The sequence below is a fragment of the Anguilla anguilla genome, chromosome 8 (genome assembly GCF_013347855.1).
Source record: "Anguilla anguilla isolate fAngAng1 chromosome 8, fAngAng1.pri, whole genome shotgun sequence".
Taxonomy (NCBI): Eukaryota; Metazoa; Chordata; class Actinopteri; order Anguilliformes; family Anguillidae; genus Anguilla; species Anguilla anguilla.
The window spans coordinates 18,455,786-18,480,620 of record NC_049208.1 but is presented as its reverse complement, the minus strand read 5'-3'; the positions used below and the strand labels follow the sequence as shown (position 1 = coordinate 18,480,620).

The 24,835-nt window shown below is 40.4% G+C and overlaps 1 long non-coding RNA gene across 2 annotated transcripts in view; it reads left to right on the top strand.

Annotated features, from left to right (window-relative positions):
- Window positions 1–1,126, top strand: part of LOC118234400 — a 98,182-nt gene extending 97,056 nt beyond the window's left edge. For both annotated transcript variants that reach the window (XR_004766661.1, XR_004766662.1), the window contains one exon: window positions 687–1,126. This is a non-coding gene — a long non-coding RNA (uncharacterized LOC118234400). The remainder of the gene's footprint in view (window positions 1–686) is intronic.
- The last annotated feature ends 23,709 nt before the right edge of the window (window positions 1,127–24,835 follow it).

Below are 24,835 nucleotides of genomic sequence, written 5' to 3'. Positions count from 1 at the left end.
AATACTCAATTCCAGTCATAGATGCTAACTCATAAAATGGTGGTCATTACCTTGTTCTTAGAAGAGGCTGAGCCAGGGCAGATTTATGCAAATGGAATAGTTAAAAATGGAGCTATATTCACAGGAGCCCTGATGTGATGTAGGAACTAGGGTCAGTTCTGAATAGACCATTTAGCCTGTGAAGTAGAACCAGGTTCATATTTTACCAGCAAATAAGTATCATGCCACACTGCACAATCGATGCCCAAACTAGATAAACTCCTATTTCTAAAATATGCAACCTTTAAAGATAATATTGTACATTTTTCAAAAGATATTTGAATACAAAACCTGAAATTCACTTATTTTTGAGGATATGTCTAAATATGAAAGATGAAATTCATATGCTTTTGAGAATGCTGAAATACAAAAGGTGAAATGCACGTTGTTGAGAATGTTTAAATACTAACAGCGAAATGCATGTTTTTCAGACTGCCATCAGATATGAAAGCTGAAATGCATGCATTGCGTTCTAGTATATAATTCATCTGGACATTTTAACCCCAACATGACTAAACACTCTCCTGGGAAGCTGTTTTCAAAATATAATTTTGATGCTTTCCCAGCAAGAAATCAAGCTTTAAGATGCAGATAATCTTTTTGAAAATGTCCCAAGGCATCTCAGTTTGAGCTTCGCTGTGTTGCAGGACTCCACACATTGCACCAAAATGGATTCCTGCCATCAAACGAGAGTGGATGATGTTAGGTGGTCGCAACCTGCCAGGGAAAGACCGTGTGAAGATGTTCATGATATGAGGTGTCTGTTTGTTGAATTTGACTTTATTGAATCAGTTATGCACCCACACGCTTATTTCTGCTGGGGTAAAAAATGTGTCTCACTCAAAGTCTGCAGGGCCAGTCCTCATTCTGAAAAAAAAATAAAAAATACGGCAGAGAGCTACTTGTGTTTGGTCTCCAGCTCAAAGCAAACCAGCATCCCTGTGATTGAATGATCTGCTCTGGTATCATGTGAATGAAAACACTCTCTGTTTTTAAAGCATTATCTAATCTCCAGAGGGTAGTTTGTCAATGGGGGCACTTCACCTCCAGGAGAAGGAGGCGTTGAGCAGAGCCTACAGTGGGTAGATGTTGGTGATGTGGATCAGTGGCTTAGGAGAGCAAATACAAATCTTAGCTGGTTAGACGATTTGTTACTTTCCTTTCTTGAGTAAAACAATTGGCATTGGGGAGTGTATGACTGAGCAAAATAGATTCAATGTAGACAGTGTGTTGCTGATGGATTGTGACTGGGCCAATGTATTGGAAGCTGAGCTGTATAAATAGTATCCGTTAAAAAGGTGAATGTTGCATTTAGAGAGAGAGAATAAATTCTCTATTCATTTTAGCATGCATGCGTTTAGCATATGAATATACTATGTTTTAGAACCTACAGTATGAGAATTATCTTAGAGCAGACATAAAGGTCCATACTGTACTGTAATAAAAAGATCACTGGTTTGGTAAGCACATGTGCATTGACTTTTCATACAATCACACAGGCATATATCTCTGAAATTAGTTTTCTGTCTTTTGCATCAGAAATGGTGTTATTAATAGCCGGAATATAATGAAAATATAAAGAAAATGGAAGCTGTCTGCACTTTCTGTTGCTGTGTCTGCTCTCGGCTCTTCGTATTCGGGGGACCGTAATCTGGAGCTGGGAGAAAACCTTGTAGTTTCTGCATTTATAACATCATCAAAGATCTGCCTGCTGGCGCTGGTTTGTTAATAATTTAGGGGGTAGGGGTTGTGTGTGTGTGTGTATGTCGGGGGGCGGTACAGCTTGGAAATAGCAGGAAGCCTACTTACTGAGTTTGTAAACCACCTGATGATTTATGGGAATGCCTTGTGTGAGACATAGCCATTAAAATAAAAGGCTTCAGTTTAATCAGCAACATGGAAGTAAACTGCTCTCACTTTTACAGGCTGACCAGGGGAGTTTTGTTCTCCAGAGTGCATTTGTATGTAGTATACATATGGTATAGTGCATTTATTTAGTGGACTTGTTATGTAGTGCACTTATTACATAGTGTGGGTGTTCTTTAGCACTCTAATTACATAGTGCATTTGTTATGTAGTGCACTTATTACATAGTTCTGTAGTGTCCGTGAATGCACTGTTTCTCCAGTGTGGCTGAAGTATTTGTAGAGAGGTGGCTTAGAGTAGATCGTCACATACTGTTCAGCTTGAAGAAATGTGTGGTACCTGGTAACAGGGTCAGGTTGAAGCAATATCATAGTATTATGATATTAGAGAATGGAAAATTAAAATATGTTGTTTATGTTGCCATTAGACAGTTAGACAGTCCCCAGTTTTCCAGAATCAGTGTGTATTCTAGGTCAGCAATATAGTGTGAACATGAACATATATCACAGAACTCTACATAATACTTAAATATGCTGCATAAAATCATTAAATACATTTCAGAACATAACCTAATCGTTATGTTCTTTTTTATTTATTCAATTCAACTCAACTACGAAACACAACTCCTAACCAGAAACACAATAATTTCAGTGTCCTCATTTGGGAACTGTCTTTAACCCAGGAGGTGACATCACCACATTTAATGGAATCATGTCACTTCAGTACATTCGATTTGGTGGCAGTGGGACAAAGGAGTATAGTACACATCAAACAGCTTTTCAAGTAGAACATCTAACATTGGTTATTTATAACAGTATTTTATGTAAGTAATCAGATAAAAGCCTTGATCATCGTAAAAATAATTTTGGACACATTCTACTGTTGAGGCATGCAGGGTCATTTAGTGCCTCCAGCTTATTTTCCAAATTTATTCTGTGACTTCAGCCCTAGCAGTGGATCACATAACATCTGCAGTAATGTGCATATAGCACACAGAAGCTGAACATAGCAGAACATTCAGTGGGAACTGGGAGTGCTGTGGCTTGTGTGTGTGTGTGTGTGGGGGGGGGGACGTATTCAGAACAGCATGTCTCAAATCTGTGGCATGTAACAGCATAACACTTCCAAAACTTCAATGAATCATCGCCTCGATTGGCCAAGGCCCAACAATGCCTGAACTGGATCACCTGGGAAAAGGATCAGCTGTTTCATAGCAGTATGTTGACCTTGATCAGTAATCTGCAGGACATGACCTGAAGATCTCATACATAACAATGTGAATGTCTGGTGTAAAAATAAAAAATAAAAATAAATAAACATTATGTAGGTACACACTATTTAAAAACACTATTTAAGCCTTTTTGAAATGACAATAGATATGAATTTAGAATTATCACAAAAATTGTATTTTAGTAATAGTAAAGCATTTCTTCATTAGAAGTACTCTGAGTATGTCAGAGACAGGTGGAATTATTTGGATTTTGCGACCTGTGGGAATCCGGAATGTTGCTTGCTTACTGTCTTCGGTGCTGTGGGACCGCCACCTGTGCTGCGATTCTTTTGAAAGATTTAAGAAATGTCTTTGAAGTGGCAGAGACCAAGCATCACCAGGGGCGATCTGGCCGTAGTGCCTTTTTGTTATTCAAAGCCACGTCCCCTAATTGCCGGTGCACAGAGGAGAGGTAACCTTTTAAAGAGCGACAAGAGGAATGGCCGTGTGAGAGGTCAGACCGGGGTCACTTAATGCCTGTAGGTTCTACACTTTCATCACAGACTTGCAGGTCCATGAGCAATAACGTGGGCTAATTATTTCTTCAGCAAAGGGCCGCTTCTTTTTCGGTTTAGGAACAGCTACGTCCTGAGACCTGCTGAATCAGGAAAGCAGATTCTCTTCTGACCCTCGTAATCTAAGGATGTTAGCCTCAATTTGCCCAAGAAAGCTCTGAAGTTAATTTGGCTGCAGATGTCTATTTTTAATGTGCTTTTTAATACAGTTTTTCTTTTAAAATACAGCAGTTTGAACATTTGAGGCAAATGTTAGAAGCGCACTTCCAAAATAAAACCTAGTCACCCAGAAGGAGCTTTACAATACCGATGCCTATTTGACTATTCGATCCACGCCATCCCATGCTTAATGTTTCATATGAATGGAGTTAACTCACAGCATTTCCTTATGCGACGATGTTGGGTGCAAATCCCAAGAAGCCCTTTTCCTTTGTATTTCCATTGTAAAGCATCTTTGTGACTGTGTCTCTTTAAAAACACTATACAGATAAAACTGAATGAATTAATATTGGAAGGAGCTGTGGACAACCCTCAGTCTACAGTAAGTGGGGAGCAGGGACAGTGGCAGCTCTGTGCGGTCTGCAACCGGTTTGCCTTCACCTGCTGTGCAGATGCCCCTCTCTACCCATCGCTGCTCCTTGTCTACACACCGCATTTACTGCCCTCTAGATGTAGCCCCACTGCACAGGGTCTGTGCGCTTGTAGTGCCCCTCCCTTGATTCACAGGGTCTTAGGGAAATGCTGACTATAGCGAAGACATTAGATGACTGCCAGCGTGCCGTGCTTCCGTTAAACACGTTTCCCAAACTCTCTGCCTGTTGTCCTAAATTAACATCAAGCACTGTTTTGGCTGCATGCGTATAAGGCATTAATGCATTGCTCTCGTCATTGAAAGTCTGTGGCTGCAGGGTCCTCCAGGCCTCATGGTCTTTAGATGAAGCACTCTCTCAGATTCACTGTGGCTCAGAAAAAGCACATCCCCACTTCTGTAGATTCTGTTACTTTTTGGTGGAAACAAACTGGACCATTTGTGTCGTTATAGATTTTTATTAGCTCCATAATCAAGTTAACAAAAAGCATTTGGAGGGTGGGCTGGAGAAGGGGCCTGTGTGAATAATGGACTGCTCAATCAGCTGAGCCTGTTTAAATAGACCTCTATAGACACCCATTGGGTGATGTCAGCAGTTGGCTGTAGGCGATTGGATGTAGACTCAACCAGCTGACTATAATGTTGTTTACTGGTGCTTAGCATCCCAGCGGGCTTCCACTTCATTGGTCATTAATGTCTCACAAACACATAAAGATGTATGAAAGGTCTAGTGGACAGAAACCACAAGTGACATATCAGCTTGGGCTCATTCTCACTATAAGGTACTTGGCTCAAAATGGATAAATGCAAGGGTCATATCATTAACACATTCCTTAGATCATTTCAGAAACTGCTAAACTTATAGTAATTTGCAAGACTTTTTTTAACAGTTGCAGAAACTGGTTTCCAGAACTTACAGACAAAGGCAGTTTGACCAAACCAAGTCCTCAGTGACAGTTGTGAGGCTTCTCTTCTCTTGTCCCTCCGCACTCTTCCTGTAATATTCTCCATTGAAAGTAAAGCTGTACACTCAGGTTCAAACTGTCACAGAGACAATGTGACAAAGTGGGTTTAAATTCCAGACCAACTGCAAAAGACTGTCACTGTACGATTGTGAGAGAACAATGGCGCAGGTCTGTGACTGTGGGACCCTTGTGGGTCTGCAGCAGAAATTCATTTTCCGTGACAGGTGCCTGAGGGGTCCCATGTGAGGCCGGTGTGTTAGAACGCTGGCCGGGCTGCACTGAGCCCGCTTTACTACAGCCTGCTACTCGCACGCCCTGTCTGAAACCCTTTTACACAGACCAGGGTTAGGTGCTCGGCCCCTGTTCAGCTTCCTGCCGCTCCCCGAGGCCTCATGTCACAGACATGTATGCCCCCGGTGACATCACCTTCCCCTGCATCAGCCTGCCAACCAGCTAAAGCTTCGTTTTTTTTTTTCTTGTGTTAGTGGATTTCCAACTCTACTCTCATATTTAATATTATCATATTTATTGTACCACATATCTTTTCAGATTTGCTCAACTAGTTTCCAAATGCTATACATATGAGCAGTTTTCTGCTGTGTCAGTGCACTTGTTTCCTTCTCAGTTTTTATGCAGTACAAGCTTTTCACTCCCAAATATTGGAAGCTACGCCAGTTTCCTGTAGCGCAGATCGCATGGCTATAAGGAATAGTTCCAACCGAAAATAAGACTAAACATACATATTTTATATCAATAATCAGGTAAAATGCACACGTGCAACCTCAGGAGGCCTACGTCATTGCAGAAACTGTTTTGCAGTTACCTAAAGTATATTTCCATGTTTTAGACCGCAAACCCTTAAATGCCCTGATACCCACCACTGTGAAACCAGCAGGTCATCAAAAACTGTAAATATCTAAAATATCCTTCGTTGCACACAAAACTATCTAACTATCTAATATACACTAAGACTGAAATCATACAGTAAACTATCCCTTTAAGCTGAAAAGAAGTGCAGACATTTATCTTTTTGTTTGCTTTTTCTTGCAGATTTTTTTATCGGGATGTTTGTAATTTTAGCTTGCATGGCTTTTTCAGCTTTAGGCTGATAAGTCGTGTGGCGGAACACCTGTCCGATAACATCTTACTTCAGCCCGCAGGGCAGCCAGGTTTATGTAAGTGTAATCATTTTAAGCTCCACTTTGCTCATACTGAAACTGAACTGATGCAAATCACTGAAGCAACCAGCCAATCAAATTCCAACTGCTTGCCACAGGTATCTTTGTCTGATTTTATTCAACTCACCCGTTCTTCCTAAACCATCTTGTAACGAGCCCTGCATCACCACACCCCAAGGTTTGTGTCTGCATGCCATGCGTTGTGCTTTGTCCTTAACGTTGAGAGCCAAATTTAAGGAGCTGTTCAAACACAAATATGAGTTTGGATGTTCTGTTCAGAAACAGGAAGTACAATACTTTAAGCTCCTTATACAATGGCACCATAGCTTATCTGACCTCTAAGCAGAAATACAGGCAATGTGGTGAGACATATCAAATCCCCTGGCATGGGCAAGAGTTTGGACCCTGCCATGCCATCTCCTGAGCTCTTATCCCTTCTGTGTGTTGCTCTCTCTCTCTCTCTGCTTTCTCCCTGTCTCAATAAAGCAAAAAGGTGGGCCTGGCAGTTTTTTGAAAAATGGAGCTAATGTGTAGACCCTTTTTATTCTGGGTCCAAGTGAAAGGAGGCATAGTTTTGATAGGAGCAACACAGATCAATCTTATAAATATGAGGGTTTTTTCTTTATCTGATCATTGCACCTATCATTTGAAAAATAAGACTGCTCTTTCCCTCCCCCCTGCCCTCCAACCCCCCTCACGCTGGGGTGTGTGGAGTCTCCACATGCCTTCAGGCCAAGGTCCATATCTCATGTGGGTGCAATCAGCCCTGACCAATCAGTAACGAGGGTTGATCAGCTGATCGATTAGCTGCCGCACACCGCAGCCCCGGCTCCTCTCTGACTGGCTCACCCCACCCCCCCACCCCCTGGGGGCAAAAGGGTTGGGCACTTTTAATTAGCAGCAGCTACTCCGCCGACTGAATGGTCAATGGTTCCAGCGCTGAAGCCTCGGCTTCTGAATAAGAATAGAAAGCAATGTGGGAGACACAGACCCACAAAACAGAGCAGAGCAGGATGTGGGGCGTGTGCACCGTTAGATAAGGAGCACTGTTAATTGCTTTACAGGGAGACGGAGTGCGGGGCACACAGGCCTCCATGAGATGAGCAGCCATCGGGGCCCTGGCGACAGATGCTTTCACGCTTCGTTCCCGTAAATGAACCGCTCAGGGCGGTTATCGGTCGGAGCGGAGCGGCTACCGCGTGGTCACAGCTGGAATACTTCCCGTGACTGATGACGACAGAAAGGCTTCACATTAAAGGGGGCAGAAACCAATGATCTTTTGCTACAATGGCTCAAGATGCTTTCTAAATCTTTGAGAGAATGAAGGCTAAGTGGTTTGGAGTGTGCGCATACCTTTGTTTTGTTGCTCTGAACCGTCTTGGTACATTGCCTTCTGCTAAAATGAAAACTGCACACATATGGTGCATAAGTGTGTAAAGCTGCACTGATGAATTTATGGTGAAAATCAGAACATGAGCACATAATATGAACTCAGAAATTAACATCAGGTAACTAGCATGCTATACTGTGTAATGATCATGTATAATAATTATAGGTTGAATGACACAGGTATAATAGACCAGTAAATATTGTTGGATATTATTTTTCTGGTTTGGTGATTTATTCACAGGAGACTTCTTTTGCTCAGAGTGTAATTCTCCATGAACACATTTAGATAAATAGCGGCCGATTGCAGAAAAGCTTTAAACACGTTTTTCGATGGACTGTTTATTGTCTCGCAATTCACCTCCATCCCAAAAGAACAGTATCCAAAAAGGAACTGATCTGTGATCAAAACGCCCTGAGCAAGCGATCCAAATAAGTGTCGAAGCTCAGAAGTGGTGTTTTTCAAACTGGCGCCAGTTGAATGCGGGACCCCTTCCTATGATCTCACACTATTGGACACAGCATGCAATGGAAGCACTGTGTCTCATTTACTATTTATATTACTCTTATATTACCGTCCCCTGGCTCCGTGCTCTCAATTCATAATTGTCCAGTTTTTCTAATTAATCACAAAAGATTTTTTGGTGTTTAGCCTGCAGCTAATTCAGGGTGGGGGGAGGGGTGGGGGGGTGACTCACAATGGACAGCCAGAACTCATACATCAAACACAGCCCCCCAAAACCCCCCTACCCCAGTACCAGCTGTACAGACTGAGGCCCTGGGGCAGAGGAGACGCTCAAGTCTGTCCCCTGCGTGTGACTTGTTATTTTTATCTGATGTCCCTACCCAGACCCAGACTGACTTCTGGATTCTTTGTCTTTGTGTGTGTGTGTGTGTGTGTGTGTGCATGCGTCTGTGTGTATGTGTGTATGCATGCACGCGTGTGTGGGTAGGTGCCGGCATGTGCATGTGTCTGCACACGTATGGATGCATATATGTATGTATGTATGTATGTATGTATGTGTGTGTGTGTGCGAGTGTGTGAGTGTATGATAATTTTGTAGGTATTAGTGTGTAGGTCAGTACAAGTGTGTACGTGTTGTGTGTGCATGTATTTTATGCTGAATTATATTTACCTCCCAAAACAGAGTGGTTGAGTGGTAACAACTGCAGTATGTACTTGTGTCATGTGACCCCATAACTACAGCGCTAGTCGTGGTGCAGTGTCGAAGCTCATCATCCAGAATCAAACCCTGACTATGCCAGTGCTAGCTGTGGTCCCTGATGGGTGATATTGGCTGCATCTCAAATGGCAAAAATGCTGCCTTCGAAGGCAGTAAACCAAGGCAGGAATGCATCAAGGCATATCTCATTTGAAAGTTAGCAAATAACGATGCCTGCTAAGGTGTCATTCTGACAATTTTGAAGGCAGCATCAGATGTATTGGCTATCCCATAGGTCTTCGCAATTACTTCAGGCTTCTTACTTCAACTAAAATAGTGGCGGCTGAAATGCTAATTTACAAATGTTAGTATACAGTGAACTTGATAATTCCTTGTAGTTGTACTTTTAAAATTACTTTTCAATTATTTAATACACTGGAATAGCATATTTAATGTGTTTAACCTCAGTGAGTTTTCCATAAACTAGCTAGCTAATTTTATTGTAATTACACATCGTAATCACGTTACTTTTCTGTGACATCATCCTGCCTTCAAAGTGTGTCCCAAATTCTTGCCTTGAATGTAGGCAGCGAGGCAGCTGACTTCTGTTTGAGACACAGCAAATTAGTTTCTTTGTAAAAATGAGGACATAAAATATGATTTGGGTGTGACATGTCAGGAGGGGAAAACCACAAGGCAAAGAAGAGGAACCTCCAGCAGCAATAACCTGATTGACGGCTGGAAAAGGGAAAAACGACTGATAACCAGTTTGTGCTCAAATGCAGTTTGTATGGTGGCCAGGACAATGAAAGGCTTTGTCTTCAATGCTGACCTGTCTAAGCTGGTTAGTTGCTGAGCTGAGTGCTTTAATTTTGTTAGATGCAAATAATGAAGAATCCATTAAGTACCTGCCAGAGCTGTAAAGAGCAGCCATGATGCATCTGACAGTGTCCAGTCCTGGTAAATTAACGGTCGTCAGGCTGCCTGTGTGAATGAATACCCCAAGTTAGAGCTCTTCATCACACCCTTTAGAGGTTTAAAGCAGGAAAGGGAGGCACCACCAGGACAGACCCATCCATCAAGAGTCAAGCAGAGTCATCGCTGCTCATCACTGGGCACTGTTTCAGTCTCCCGGGGTTCCCCCAATAAGCCTCCTGCCACTGTTACCCCACATCAGTATTTGATTTTTCTGTGCTTGTCCAGATTATGATTGTGAGTTTGGTGACTGGCAGTATGGTAGCACAGCAGATGACAGAGAACACACAGACACCAAGGCCTGGATTCTATAAAACTGTTCTGAGACTTTGATCAGTTTGCTGTAAACACTGACAAAAGAACTTATGCAAGAACATTTTTTAGTGCTTTGATTGTTGCTGTTAATATATAGACATTTAACAGACATTGTCATCCAGAGTGACTTTTGCATAGTTTTCATGCTTTTACATGTAATCTATTCATACTGATGGATATTTTGCTAAAGCAATTCAGAGTAAGTACCAAGGGTACAACAGCAGTGCCTCAGCTGGTAGGGGAATCCTCAACCTCTGCAGTTCTCTACCCATTACAATACACTGCCACCACAAAATGTAATCAGCCGCAAAAAATAAATAGAGATTTTAATGCCTTTGTGTTATTCTAAGTTCATATGGCAGTCAGAAATACCTCCTTTCTTCTAGCCAAGCAATAACATTGAAAATAACTGAAGTGTACACAGCCTCATTTATCTAAGAAGTTGTCATGCAATTGCAGGTATTTACAAAGCTATCAGACAGAACTGCATCAGTATCTTTAAGGTGTGCTTGCCATTTTTAATCATGGAGGACCACCTCACAGAGTTTGTAAGTCAATAGGGCTATGTGAGGAGCTCCAGCCTACACGTTTCTTACCAGAGCTGTAAATCCCTCCATTCCTCAGACCACCTCAAAGCACTTTCATTGACAGGGGGCACCATGTCAGAGATTCAGTGAAATTATAGCCTTCTTGAATTAGATGGGAAAAAAAGCACTGTTTTTACAACGAGCGAGCTTCAGTAAAATCTCCCTGATGGCTACAGCCGTGCAGGTGGAGATTTTATGGGAATTAGAGCAATCAGACCTGTGAGAGCAGAAACAACACGAGGTGTTTGGCGGTTTTGATGACAGACTCAGGCTCAGACTTGCAGTGATAAAATGCTGTTTGAAAGCACAGTTGCAGAAGAGCTTTGTTTGCTTTGAAGTGCATTAACACAGAGAGAGGGAAAGTGTTGGACTCTCTCTATGCTACTCAGAGCAGGTTTTAACCGTAACTTTCTGTTCTGGTAGACAAAATCAACCCAAACAGTTCTCTGGGACCTCCCGATGTAATGGTCAAGACTTCATGCATATACAGAAATATACTGTATTCACGGTGAGACAATGCTGAAGCACAGTTCCGCACTAATCCCACCGTTATTTCCTGTGTGACGGTGGCAGGTCCTTATGATAGGATTATCACACTCATATAACACAAAGGGACTGTGTGCCTGTGTGGCACTGGCCCTGGGCCAGTGTCTCCATTTAAAACAGTACCTCTCTTCAAAAGGAGACTCGCCCTGGAGTCTCACACAGACAGCACCATCCTGTCCTTAACGTGGTGTGAAGAATCTGAACGCAGAAGCCCTTTTGTTCAAAGCTGCCTGCCGCACGTTCATCTGCACAGGACAGCAGACGACCGTTCCTGTGTGCTGTAGGGTTAAAATACAGGAGGAGACATCCAAGGACAACCACGCACTGTCCTTTATTAATGGCTGTTCCAGCATGTGAGGCGTTGTGTGTCTGACTGAGCTACTGTCTTTTACCATTCCTGAAATCACAACATCAGCCATGTTACAAATAACATTATTACCGTTTTCTCATCCAGGGCTACGCACATTTTATATTTAATCTGGTTATACATCTAGATACCTCCTGAGGCAGTGCAGGTTAAGGTATAACAGGGAAAAAAGCTCTCCCTTACCTGGGATTTAAACCTGCAACTTTCTCCTCGTGGATTAAATGCAACTTAATCACAGCACTAGATAATATAGAGATGTTACAAGGTCACCCTTCTGCAGGGCAACAAGCAATGCATTGTGGGCTCTTCAGAGGGAGTTTGCCTCCTGTGGCACCAAGTCATTTCAGCACAGGATCCTCTACACTGCAGCCCATATGAAAAAAACGACTATTATGCTTTAACCGGTTATAATTTGATAATAAAGAGATATAGTATATTCTGAAGTTTATTACCAATAAAGACAAATAGTATGATTCAGAGGGTCAGCTCTCCGTGAGTAACGGACAATTTGTCATGACATAGATTTAGCTTACTGCACAGTGAATATCTTTTCAAAGCAAATCAAAGAATAACTTCATGCTATCATTTTTAATGTTTCAGGCCATTCAATTTTGGGGTTATAATGCTGGAAAGGAACCATGCCCTTTTGATGCTCCTATAGTGCTCTTTTGGAAACCATGTAGGCAGAAAACATTTATTAGTACTTTAGGTCACCCATTTTTATATCTTAGACTCAATAAAAAGACTGAACTGCTATCAAAAGGTAACTTGACACAAGGCCTTAGCCTTGGGCTAGGCTTGGATTTATTTTAATTTTTCTAAGCAAAAACTGTTCATATTTTCAGATCCTTACCAAGTGAATCAAATAGTTGTTGAGTTCCCAGTGCTCCAGTGGGCAGACGTATTGCTGCTTGGAGGATTTTTGAATGCAAGATGAATCACATTAAGCAGCGCTTTCCTGCAGTCTTAACCAAATTTGGTTTAATTAGGTCATCATGCATAATTCTTCATCACCCCATACCGTGAGGGCAACCATCTTGCTTATTGCAAGATTTTAAGTCATGTTAATTTTAACAATAAAGAAATCATATTAAAAGAACACTGCTTATTGACTAAAACATTATGGCTCTCCTGTTATTGTAACATAATTGTGACCACAGCGAGGGAGGGATGCATGTTGGATGGTTTGCATTTCCCTCGATTTGTAAGTTTTGAATAATCGCATGGAAAAGCTGGGGTTGGGGAACAGATGGCACTCTTGCGCCTCAGTTAGTGTTTATAAGTAACTCATGTAGGCCCTTCAGGAGGGGAAGTGGTCTGAGTTGCGGCTCGGAGGCCTGGGGCTGTTCTACCCTTTGTCTTCTCGCCCTGTTTCTGGAACTGCACAGACAGCAGCATGCGACCGTCCCTCCTTCACAGGGTCATTACATGCGTGTGGCTATTCCTGCTTTCTCATCAGCATTGAGCTGCTATCTCATCACCATTGTGCTGCCTGTGTTGACTATACAATTATAGTTCAACATGCAAGACCAACAACCCACCCCATCAATGTGAAACACGAGCATCCGTTAGCGTGGGCTAGAAAGTACGAAATGCATTCAACCAATGTCCTATTTTAAATATCAAATTGTCACCAGGTTACTATTCACTGATGTCTTATGACCAAATTTCTTTGTGCTCATGAAAAGATGATAGGTTTTTATAAACCCTCTGAGCCCTCGATAATGATTTTTCTTTTCAACAAAAAAAACTCCAGCAGCCAGATCAGTAACAGTACTTGTTTCTATACACATAGACGTGGCAAACAGATCACTGAATCTTAGATAAAGTTTTATCCAACGGACACTAACACACTAGACCTGTCCACCAGGTTCTATGCAGCCAGCATTCTAATGCTATTGGTGTCCACTGTGTCTCCACATTCACTGAAGATCACCGGTAGATCTGGTTGGATGGGATGTGTAAGTAATTACAGAGGAGGGGGCATTCCACAGTAAATGCACCTTCATGACTGACAAAATACTGTAGAACTCCCATGGGTTTTGTGGCCACAATGCTTGAAACAGTGAGATTGTATCTGGTTTCCATTGTTCTGTATTTTCTTTAATGTAGTCACATGGCGGTGGCTACGTTGCCACTGAACCACAGAATCTCTCACAAAAAGGTAGGGGGCCAAAAGGGCCCACCCTCTCCCCCCACCTGGCACCCCCATGGCCCTCACCTTCAGCAGAGGCTGGCGTTTGTCTGTTTGCTTGTCATTGCTTTTGCCAACAAAAAATGCATAAATTATGTATAAACAATATTTGATGTATACAGTTTATTATCATTATCCATCCATCCAATGTCTACACTTGCTTATCCTGGCTGATTTAGAGTCTCCAATCAGCCCAACTGCAGGTGGGAGGAAACCCATGCAAACACGATAACACGCAAACTCCACCTTCACTCGCAAAAACCATGCTGGCTATCCTTTAGGATGTTGTTATTTTCAAAAAACACTTCTAACTTGTCTCTAATGATAGATTCTAGTATTTTACTTGTGATGCAAGTTAAACTGACATGCCTGTAGTTTACTAGGTCCTTACGGTTCCCTTTCTTATATATTGGTATTAAATTACCTAGCTTCTTGTCCTCTGGTATTTCTGCAGTTTCTAAAGACTGCCTAAAATATCTTCCAATGGTTTAAAGATGATATCTCCTAACTCTTTAAGTACCCTTGGATATATGCCATCAGGGCATGCTGCCTTATTTGTCTATAGTTGCAGTTTATCCAGTACTTCTTTATCCTCTATTTCAATATCTGCTAAGACTTTCTGAGTATGAATATGCCTTCCAGTCTATTAGTAACCTCTTCTCTAGTAAAACTCTCAACATAGTTAATAGTTATTTAAGGCATCAGCAATATCTTTATTCTTATAAAGTAATGCTCCTTCTTTATTCTTGGTGCACCTGATATCCTTCTTCACTTTCCTTTTCCTACTACAGTACTGAAAGAAATGTTTGGGATTACTTTTTGCATCTTGGGCAATTTGCCTGTCAAATGTTTCATAGGGAAAAGAAATTCATAATGGTTTGTTTTTGCATGGTTAGATTTTTTATATTCATCTCCAAAAAATTACTACAATACTGGTCACAGTCATGACCTCAATCAATAACATTAATGGTCATTGCTGTCATATCTGCTGTATCTAGCTAGTTAGCCTCAAGGCCTTGTGGGTAAATTAATGTTAGCATTTTCTCCAGTGTGTCATGTCCCATAATGCTGTATCCAACCAGGTAAATTAACAATGCAAATTAACAGTAACATGTCATATCCTACACCATAGTGCTTTATCTAGCTAGCTAGGCTCATATAGGCTTTTCGAGGCAAATTATTGTTAGCATTTTCACTAACCTGTCATGTCCTATAGTCGTATCTAGCTCCATGTAAATAACATGAAACATACATATTTAATTTATAGAAACTCAATAAACTTATCAACACACTGCCAATATGCCAGTCCAGCCATGAGCTGTCTTTATATTTATATTGTACTGCACAACAACGGATGAGCACATTCAGTCTGAGGCACTATTATGTCAAACTGCAGTGCATTAAAAATTAAACTATGGTGAACTTTATCAGCAGACAACAGCTCTTTGTTTTGACAGACTACTATTGCACTGGGCTATGTCATCCACCAACAAATTGTACCCATACAGAACAGTGGCAGAAAGTGCACTTCGGATGGCTACCAAAATAGCAGCGCAAACCTTCTCATCTTTTCTCCAGAGTCTCTGCAGCTGGAAAAAGGAAAAGCTGGGCTGTTTCCAGTGGAGGGAGCTATGCATGGCCGAGCCTGTGAAGGCATACATCACTGCAGGCCCCGCCTCCCACAGTGACCTCGCAGAGCCAGCACATGTCACTGCAGTCCCCGTCTCCCACAGTGACCTCGCAGAGCCAGCACACATCACTGCAGTCCCCGCCTCCCACAGTGACCTTACAGAGCCTGCACACATCACTGCAGTCCCCGCCTCCCACAGTGACATCACAGAGTCAGAACACATCACTGCACACTCCACCCCCTACAGTGACCGCTCAGAGCCAGCGCACAGTGCAGACCCCACCCCCCACAGTGACCTCACAGAGCCTGCACACATCACTACAGTCCCCGCCTCCCACAGTGACCTCACAGAGTCAGGACACATCACTGCACACTCCGCCCCGCCCCCTACAGTGACCACTCAGAGCCAGCACACAGTGCAGACCCCACCCCCAACAGTGACCTCACAGAGTCAGCATACATCATTGATCAGTGACCTCTGGCTGATCAGCACTGAGCCACAACTAGGGCATGATCACTGCAGTTTCACAGTATCCTTCAGTTCCAGGGCTTGTCTAAAATATACATTTCTAAATTTAAATGTAATAATGCCTTTCTTTACCATGTTTACAGCATTGTTGATTTGGGCGAACAAATGAATCTGTAAAATATGATTGTAACAGGAAACGATAAAAAGAAACTGCAAGAAAACAAAAAATATGATGCTCACAAAGCGCCTTGCGGTCACACTGAGCTACATTATAGTTATAGCCTACTGAGTTATACTGTGGCATTGTGTTTTAATGCAGAAGAGAATGCAAAGAACAGTGTGTGCAGTTAGTGTTGTATTATTCCAGAACAATCTGTTGTGCTTTTCTGGGGCTGTATAATATTGCTTTCTTTTCTTTCTTTTTTAAAAGGCCATTTGAAAAGAATATAAGGAATAGAAGGAATATGTCTCCTGTGCTTTCAGTCAAATGCACTGAACTCCCCTGATGTTCTTCCCAAGTCCCTGTGGTGTGTTTCCCCAGCCTGTGAGGCAACCACTGCATTTGACTGTGCTGACATGGCTCTTACTTGCAAAGGCCTTTTAGGAAAGCACAGAGTAGTGTGCAGCTGTTCAGCCTAGCAGGACCAGCCACAGATCTGCAGACCATCAACAACAAAGACCTGCTTTTTCCAATGTGTAAATTATTGACAATAATATTTATACAGTATTAAGGTGGTCAGTATTAAGATGGATGCACATTGCCGTTAGAATGAATATGGGTCTTGGGCTGAAGCCTGTATAACTCCATACAGTAAAGGTGGAATAGATGATTACTGGCTTTTGAGGAGTTTTGGGAAACTCCAAAGAAGGGCATCAATTTATATGACGAACAGGTCACTTGTTTTCCATGCAGAACAGCTTTGGATAGAAAAGCAGGTAGGGATATTTCAGATGGCAGGTCCCCTACTGACCCAATATGCCACCAACACCCTATAGAAAAAACTAATCTCTTTGGAAATGATGTCCATTTTTATTGCAATGTTAGAACACATTTTAATAGAAGCAATGGTCCATTTTGAATGAAGTGTAAATAGTTAAAAATGTGTAAAATGTGGCGCACAGTGGATTGGTGACAGCTGATCTGTGAAACATCTGTTTCAAAAGGCTGAAAGTAACAGCCGTTACTGATCGGCCATAAATTGCTCAGTCCATTGTCCTGTCAACAAGCTGCAGGTTCACATTTTTGTTGTCCAAGTTTTTGTGAGAGTACTTAAAGCGTCATTATGGAGTTTGTAGTGGCATATCAGTTCCCGGTTGTCCTTATTTGCAAAGCCATTAATTAAATATACAGGTCATATAATTCTAGAAAGAGAACCCATGCAAAACACACTTTGTTTCTCATCTGAATAACTGTTGTTCTGCATAAAAGCCCACACATTCAAATACTCTCTGCTTTGAATTACAAACTGCTCGTGTGGTCTTTGAAGCTTGATGTTTATTCTATTGTAAAAAGCACCCTTTCAAAAAGTTGATTTTTCACAGCACTCAAATTTGTAGATTACCTCATAGAGAATCAATCATACACAACAAACTGTGTTATGTTAATGAAGAATAGATTGAGTCATGAAAGCAGCATAGCATTTAAAACAGTCTGTATTTAGAGCAGACTTTATTGATTGTTCTTTTGAAAACAACGGCTGTCCATTTTGACCAGGGGGCAGAGAGGACAGGACTACTGACCCAAACACACTGAGGGGTACCTGGATGTTCCCCAGGTAAACCAAAGCATGAGCAAAGATCTTTATAGCCAAGTATCTTGGGCCTTGCAGTGCCCCGCCTCTAATAAATAGGTGGGTGGAGAGATGTGTGGACCTTGTTTGGGCCACAGAGTACAGGAAGGCTGGACCCTATAGATAGGACATGGGCACAGAACTCATTTGAGGTCTCGTCATGTTTATGTGCTCAATATGAGTGATAGAGAAGTGAGTGCAGGAAGAGATGGACCACCAATGCCCCACACCAGGATCCAGCATAGGAAAAATGTAGTGTGCCCGACCAGTGGCCTTTAGATTAGGGTGATAAAGAGGGAGGTACACAGGACTCCCACCCCTTTACCCCACCCCGCCCAAAGCCCCAAGGCATAAAGATGGTGGGCTGAGCAACTGATGAGGAGACCAGATAATCTCCTCTCCCCCCTTCTCCCACAACCCTGTGCCCTGGAGCACCTTTTCCAAATACCTGCTCAGTATTCTAGAAACCAGGGAGAAGAAAGAGGGAAAGAGTGTGAGGAAAGAATGACTATGTGGGGGATGGGGGAAGGGGTCTGCTGTCCATCTGTAGTTGTGAGAAGGAAAATCCACTTAGACAAAGAACAGAGCATGTGCTATACAAATGAATGTGAGTAAACATTTTTGCCAGTTACTGTTTACAGTGAAAGGGGTTCTGGGTCAGCAGATTCAACCTCATTCGGAAATACAATCATGCATCTGTATGGATGTATTGCGTCAGCCCATTAATAAATCTCTCTTTGTTTCGGGTAGTTACTTTGATTGGCCATTTTGTATCAGTCATTATTCTGGATGATAATTATCATTTGTCATAAATGAGATAATTTATTTTCAAGGAATACAATGCTATAAAAACGAATTAATAAATAATGAAAATGCTGCTATCCATAGCTGATTCATATTAGTTTTTTTTTTTACTCTACATCACAGAGATGACATGAATGAACCACTGGTAATTATTTCCAGCATTTCTGCCAATGTATCTCTTATATTTTACTGCCCAGGAACACACTATCCTGCCACCAATAAGATAAACAAAGTTTTGGTCACTTAACTCCTCAATAATTTCTCTTTATTCCAACTCAGAGTGATTTTAAGAGTTTCATGATTTATTTCTTTACAGCACAAGTTGCTGACACCTTTTTATAGGTGAGTTTCTTATTGAATAATATTAGCAGATCATTTTAGATGCTTTTCAAATGTATCTTTTCAGGCTCACTTGTCTGCTTCCAACAGTACATGTAAAGCTATGCAAACACCGCCCTGTAAACATGCAAAGCATGAATTCCCCAAAAATTAACACTGGGTTAAGTCACGCATTATCCAGACATCGGGTTACACTGGTGACAGGGACTAAACTTTACAGAGGCTAATGAAGATGAACATATTATCTGCTGATTTTCATATAGCACTGTCCTTTCTAATTCATGTAATCAAATCTAGTGTAGTAGTCAAGTGTAAGAGTTTTTGGCCAGAGGATTGCAGGTACAAACAGCATTGCTTTTATACCATGGCACTTATCCTGAATCACTTCAGTAAAATGGGTATACAGTGCAATATGTGTAATAAACCATGTACGTCCACTCCACAGAAACCCCTGTTGTTATAATGGCATCTTATTAGAAACCATATGACTGCCTGATACAGGCATGCGAATGGGTGAAATAGATAGATTGATCTGTACAGAACAGAAACTGTACACACTGATGAACCTAATGACTAGTCGGAGTGTGTGACACATGGGCAACCCAAGGGCAATGTGCCCAGTTTGCCCTTTTCTGATAAACGCCATGCTCTGGTTCAGTCCTACCACTTTGGGTTGAAATGTTATTTTACTTTAATGTTTCTTAATCTTGGTTGTGGAGACACTGTGTCTGCTTGCCAAACATTCACTCATGCTCAGGTTCGTATGTGAAGACCTACCCATTGTAGCAGCCCCTTTTTGAGATTGCAGTCTCCTGTCCTCTGAGGTACTTTCAGCTGCAGCTTAATTTTCTCTTTGTAGTCCGTAATATGTGCTGAGCTGGAATGAAACATTTCAGAGGAGGATTGCCCATCATGCACAGCAGGTGCAAGCAAACTGCAGCCACAGAACTGACCAGAGGTGTCGCTCTTGTGTGTTCAGGTGTATTGAAGGCATGATATGGAAAAATGCTATTAAATGATTTCTCTTAATTTCCCCCCAAAATAAATTGGACTTTATTTTAGTGAGGCGAGAGTCAGATTTTATAAGATGTTATAATGCAGAAATAGCTTAAGCATAACTTTTTCTGTGGAAAACAGACAAGTACACCAGAGAAATGTTAAGCACTTTGGGGCAATTTGTTAAGTATGTTAAACCTTTCAATTGTTAAGAGTAGGCCAAAAACATGAAAGTAAGTAAAGTTGCAAATCAGGAGGTATGTCCTGTTTTTTTTAATTATTATTTGAGTAATCCTCACCTATCAAGTGCTTTCATATTTGAAAATAAATATTTGCTGCTTAAACTGCATGTGCATACACTAAATATTTTATTTTTGGTGGAAATGAAAGATCTGTTATCAATATTTTGTTAAATTAACTACTGGACCAGAACTTCCTAATACTTCGTTCTTTCCAGTCTACTTTGTTATTTTTTATTTATTTATGTATTTATTGGCAAACTTCTAGGCAGTACTGTTGCTTTACTTTACTGCCTTTCTTTAAAAACCAGTAAGATATTGGATAAGCATCTTGAATCAGAAGTTATCTTGTTAAAATGAACAATGAAACTAGCCTCTCTCTCTCTCTCTCAAAGTCCTTTATCACGCAGAGGCAGTGAGGCACTGGCGTTGCCTCGAGCTATTGCTTGCCTCTAGGCACGAGCTCGGGTACCAAACGGCATAACCTTGTCAGCAGCTGTCGCGTGACCCTTTTGTGATGGAACAGATATCTGCAGAATGAATATGGTGTCTTTATTGGAGTGAAATCATAACCTACATTAATTCAACCAGATACCGGTGTCTTCGTCTGTTTGTTTTTTCTTTCATTCTTTCCGACGATTTCTCATGGTTAATTTTTGCCAGTTGAAGCCATCGTTCGTAGTTGATTTTATAAGGTTAAGCTATACAGGAACATAGATTTTGCAGACAGATGTATCAAAATTTTGGCTATGCGCACGTGTTATTTTGTTAGATTAGCGCATTCCTTTTTCTTACAGTTTATAGTTTCTATTATTTATTTATTTATTTATTACTTTGGAATAGTTTGATTTGTCAAAAAGTTTAACGAAAAGTGTGATGCGGTTAAATTGAGTATTAAACGGCTATAGCCATGTTGAAAATTGAGGGTCTTGGAATTGAGACTCGTCATAAAATGTTTTGCAAATAATTGTGTAAGGTTTATTTACATATACAGGGTAGACATCTATGACCTATTATAAAGGTGTTTACATGTTACATTCGTTTAAATGGTTAAAATAGCATTTTAATGTTAAAGTAGCCTAATTAATATTTTCTATTTTTGTTTCGGTGGTAGGCCCATCAGAACTTTTTTAATCTTCATCACCAGTTGGTATTCAAGTTCTTCACACGGCCGATCTCCTAATTGATATAATGGGATACAGGTTAGATATGCAGGACATTTAAATTAATGTTTGAAATTAACTGCACAAAAGAACAAAAGAGTTCTGAGTTCACAAACCTGGTGAAATAAAATGCGTAGTTTTTGGGAGCTATTTTTCGATTTGAGAGGAAAGTCAATTATCAATTAGGCTATCACACGATTTGGTTGATGTAGGGCTACTTGTAAAAGTAGGAGATATGATGACGTCAGAAGGCATACATTTAAGACTGAATCAGAGCCTTTACTTTTACTCCCAAATCAAATTCCTGTCCCTGCTGCCCTCCATCTGTAAATAAAGTACATTGGTGTTTATGGGGCGTGAAGTCACTGTTATTCACGTAATTTGTAAGGCATAGGCTTTGAGAAAATAAAGCGACCGCTCGCAAATGCATTTGATTGAAATAGCTTGTGCTTGGTTGACGGGAGCTAGTGAGGGACAAAGCTCTAAGAAGCCATGGTCATTCGAACAATTACTGCTGCATGCTGAATTTGGATTAGTGCAATGGAAAGAAGCATATGTTTAGCCCAGGGCAACACTCCCTGGCTGGCTTTAGAGAATGCATGGGGAGAACAAGAGACTGAACCCAGAACTATGAACTAGCTATATTAAACGAAAGAGAAAAAAAACATTAACAATGTGTTTTTCCTCTGTGCTTTTGATGATGGCCTGAGGGGAAGAGGTAGTTTATAGACTGCACTTAACCCCCTCCCTCCCCCCACCCGGCGCCTGGTTCTAACATTTGCAGGTGATACTGGGGATTCTACGATACCAATAATTAATTTTGAATTACTTAGGTGAGTTTCAAGCTATTGCCTAGCCCAATTATACAAAAGAACACAACAGGATGGATTTGCTTCGGTTTCATATTAAAAGGCACGATCGGTCTTATTCTAATAAAACTTGGAAATGTTATGAACGTATGAATTGGATATGCTAGTGCATATTACTTTAATACTCAGACGTTGATTCGGGGTAAGATTCTATGGAAGCAAGCAGCAGTCTCCTTTAATTAGATTTTCACAAATTGCCTACATTTTAAGCCTACAATTTCCTATCAGAATTTTGGTACCTTAGATCAGCAGCTTAAAAAAATGAGCAGCTTAAGTAAGCTAAAATGCAGGCTAATACAGCGCTGAATTCGTATTTGAAAATGAAGGCCAAAGTATGATGCTTTTGATTTACCCCTCTGGTAAATATAAAATCGTGTGATACAACAACAGCATAGTAATATTAATAATACTTCCTATTATTATTATTATTATTATTATTATTATTAATAATAATAATAATAATAATAATAATTTATTATTATTCTTATTATTATTAATAATAATAATAATAATAATAATAATAATAATAATAATAATATGTGAAGAAGAAGAAGAAGAAGAAGAAGAAGAGACTTTTGCTGTCTACATGGGGTGTATAACGCTCCTAGATGTGATGAAAGACCCCTGGATTCCCTGCCTGAAGCAACACTGAAAACCTTGTTACTGCCATGAAACACTCTAAGTTTAAGTCTATTTTTACTAAATAATAAACAGCATTTCATTATTGTGATAAGGTTAAAAAAATTAAGCAAAAGATGATGTCGGAATGGTGGTTTGGTAAATTGGTATTAATTCATTTCTAATATAGATTAGACCCCCCTTCCCCCAGTGACGTTTGCTGGAAGCTTAGGGTAATTATACATGATTGAATGATATAATAGGACTCTTCCCAGAATGTGGGCTCCTGTCATAGGGGATGGGGTCAGCGAGAGGGATAAAAAGTCTGAAGTCGGGGTCGTGTGTAATTAGTCACTTTTCCGCATCGCTGAAAACTTCAGTTAGGGCATCACGCAACCGTCAGGACTAGCATTTATTGGTTCCACTGATGTGCTATGTTTAAGGGTGGGCAACTCGTAGAGGAGGAGTATTTAAATGACACAATAATGTGTTTAAATGATACAATAATGTGATTTTACAACGTGTAGCCTAACGTATTTACCGACAACCCAGTTTAATAACAAAGCATATCAAAGAATGTCGCTGCATAAGCTAATCGTTTTTTGCTTTACAGTAAATTCTGTGTTGCATTTGTAATTAAAGAATAACATTCCAAAATACAGGTGAGAAAGACTTAATTACTTGATTATTTTAAATATTTTTATCAATAATTATAGTACAAAAGATATAAAAAACCATACAATTTTCACGGAAAATTCAAACAGCAATATATTTTGAAGTTTGTGAGAAACTCGTGTGATATAGGCTTATTGAACATACACAGCTGGTGAGAACAAATTGTGAGAAAAAAATGGTGAGAACAGTAGACTGCTGATTTGCTCTGCAAACTCTTTTTGACACAAACTAAAAATCTGCTACTGTTCTCAATGGTGTGAGAGGCAACGCCAAGCCTCATAAGCTGCTTGGGGCTGCATTTCACATTGCCTACATTTCATGTGTAAAGATGGCATATCAGTGGACCTATTGTTCGCGAATAGGACTATTCCAGAAAATGCTGAAACGAAAATTTCTACATTTTCCCAGACGGTTCAGGTTTAAAAGACAACTGTCACAAGAGTGTATTACAGTTTAAGCTATGAATATCAAAAACTGTATGCATGTAGGCTACTTTAAAATCATTCCAGGGAAAATTTATTTTACATAGGCCTTGAGATACATAACTCACATTAAGGCAGGATTCTAGTTAAACATTTCGTGGGTTTATTGTCTCACAAAACAATCATTGGTCCCATTGTGAGATTCAAATAGCCTACATGTGGTTTTTATTATTATTATTATTATTATTATTATTATTATTATTATTATTATTATTATTATTATTATTGTTATTATTATTGTTGTTGTTGTTGTTGTTGTTGTTTCTGTTGCTGCTGCTGTTGTTGTTGTTGCTGTAGTTATCGTCGTCATTGGTCAGAACAAGGATAGTTATTTAATTCTTATTTATTTTATTCCTTGTAGAAAACGTCCATATCCAGATGGTTATTTAATGTTTATCTTAAGTCAAGTATATATCATTCTATAAACAAACAGATGATTAATCGAAAAAAGATCCACTCAATCTACAAATTATTCAGCAGACCTACCAAACACTAAATATTGCTTTAGGGGAAACGGAAGGGAAATACGCCCTTGTGAATGGAAGTGAAATCAGATGTAATTGATTTTTATCTCAAACAAGGGGGTTAAGGGGTGGATCAGCCAAATATATCTACGTACTTCAAGTCGCTGCTCAAATGTCAGACCTTTTTCTTTTTTCAAATATTATTTCAGCTGTAGAACATTATTAATGGAATTTCCACCAGTAAAAGATAACTACACTCTCGTGTTACAAATTCTATTGTGGAAAAAGTTAAGCAAGGACTATGCGCTATAGACCATCAATTAATATTAATTTAGGGAAATA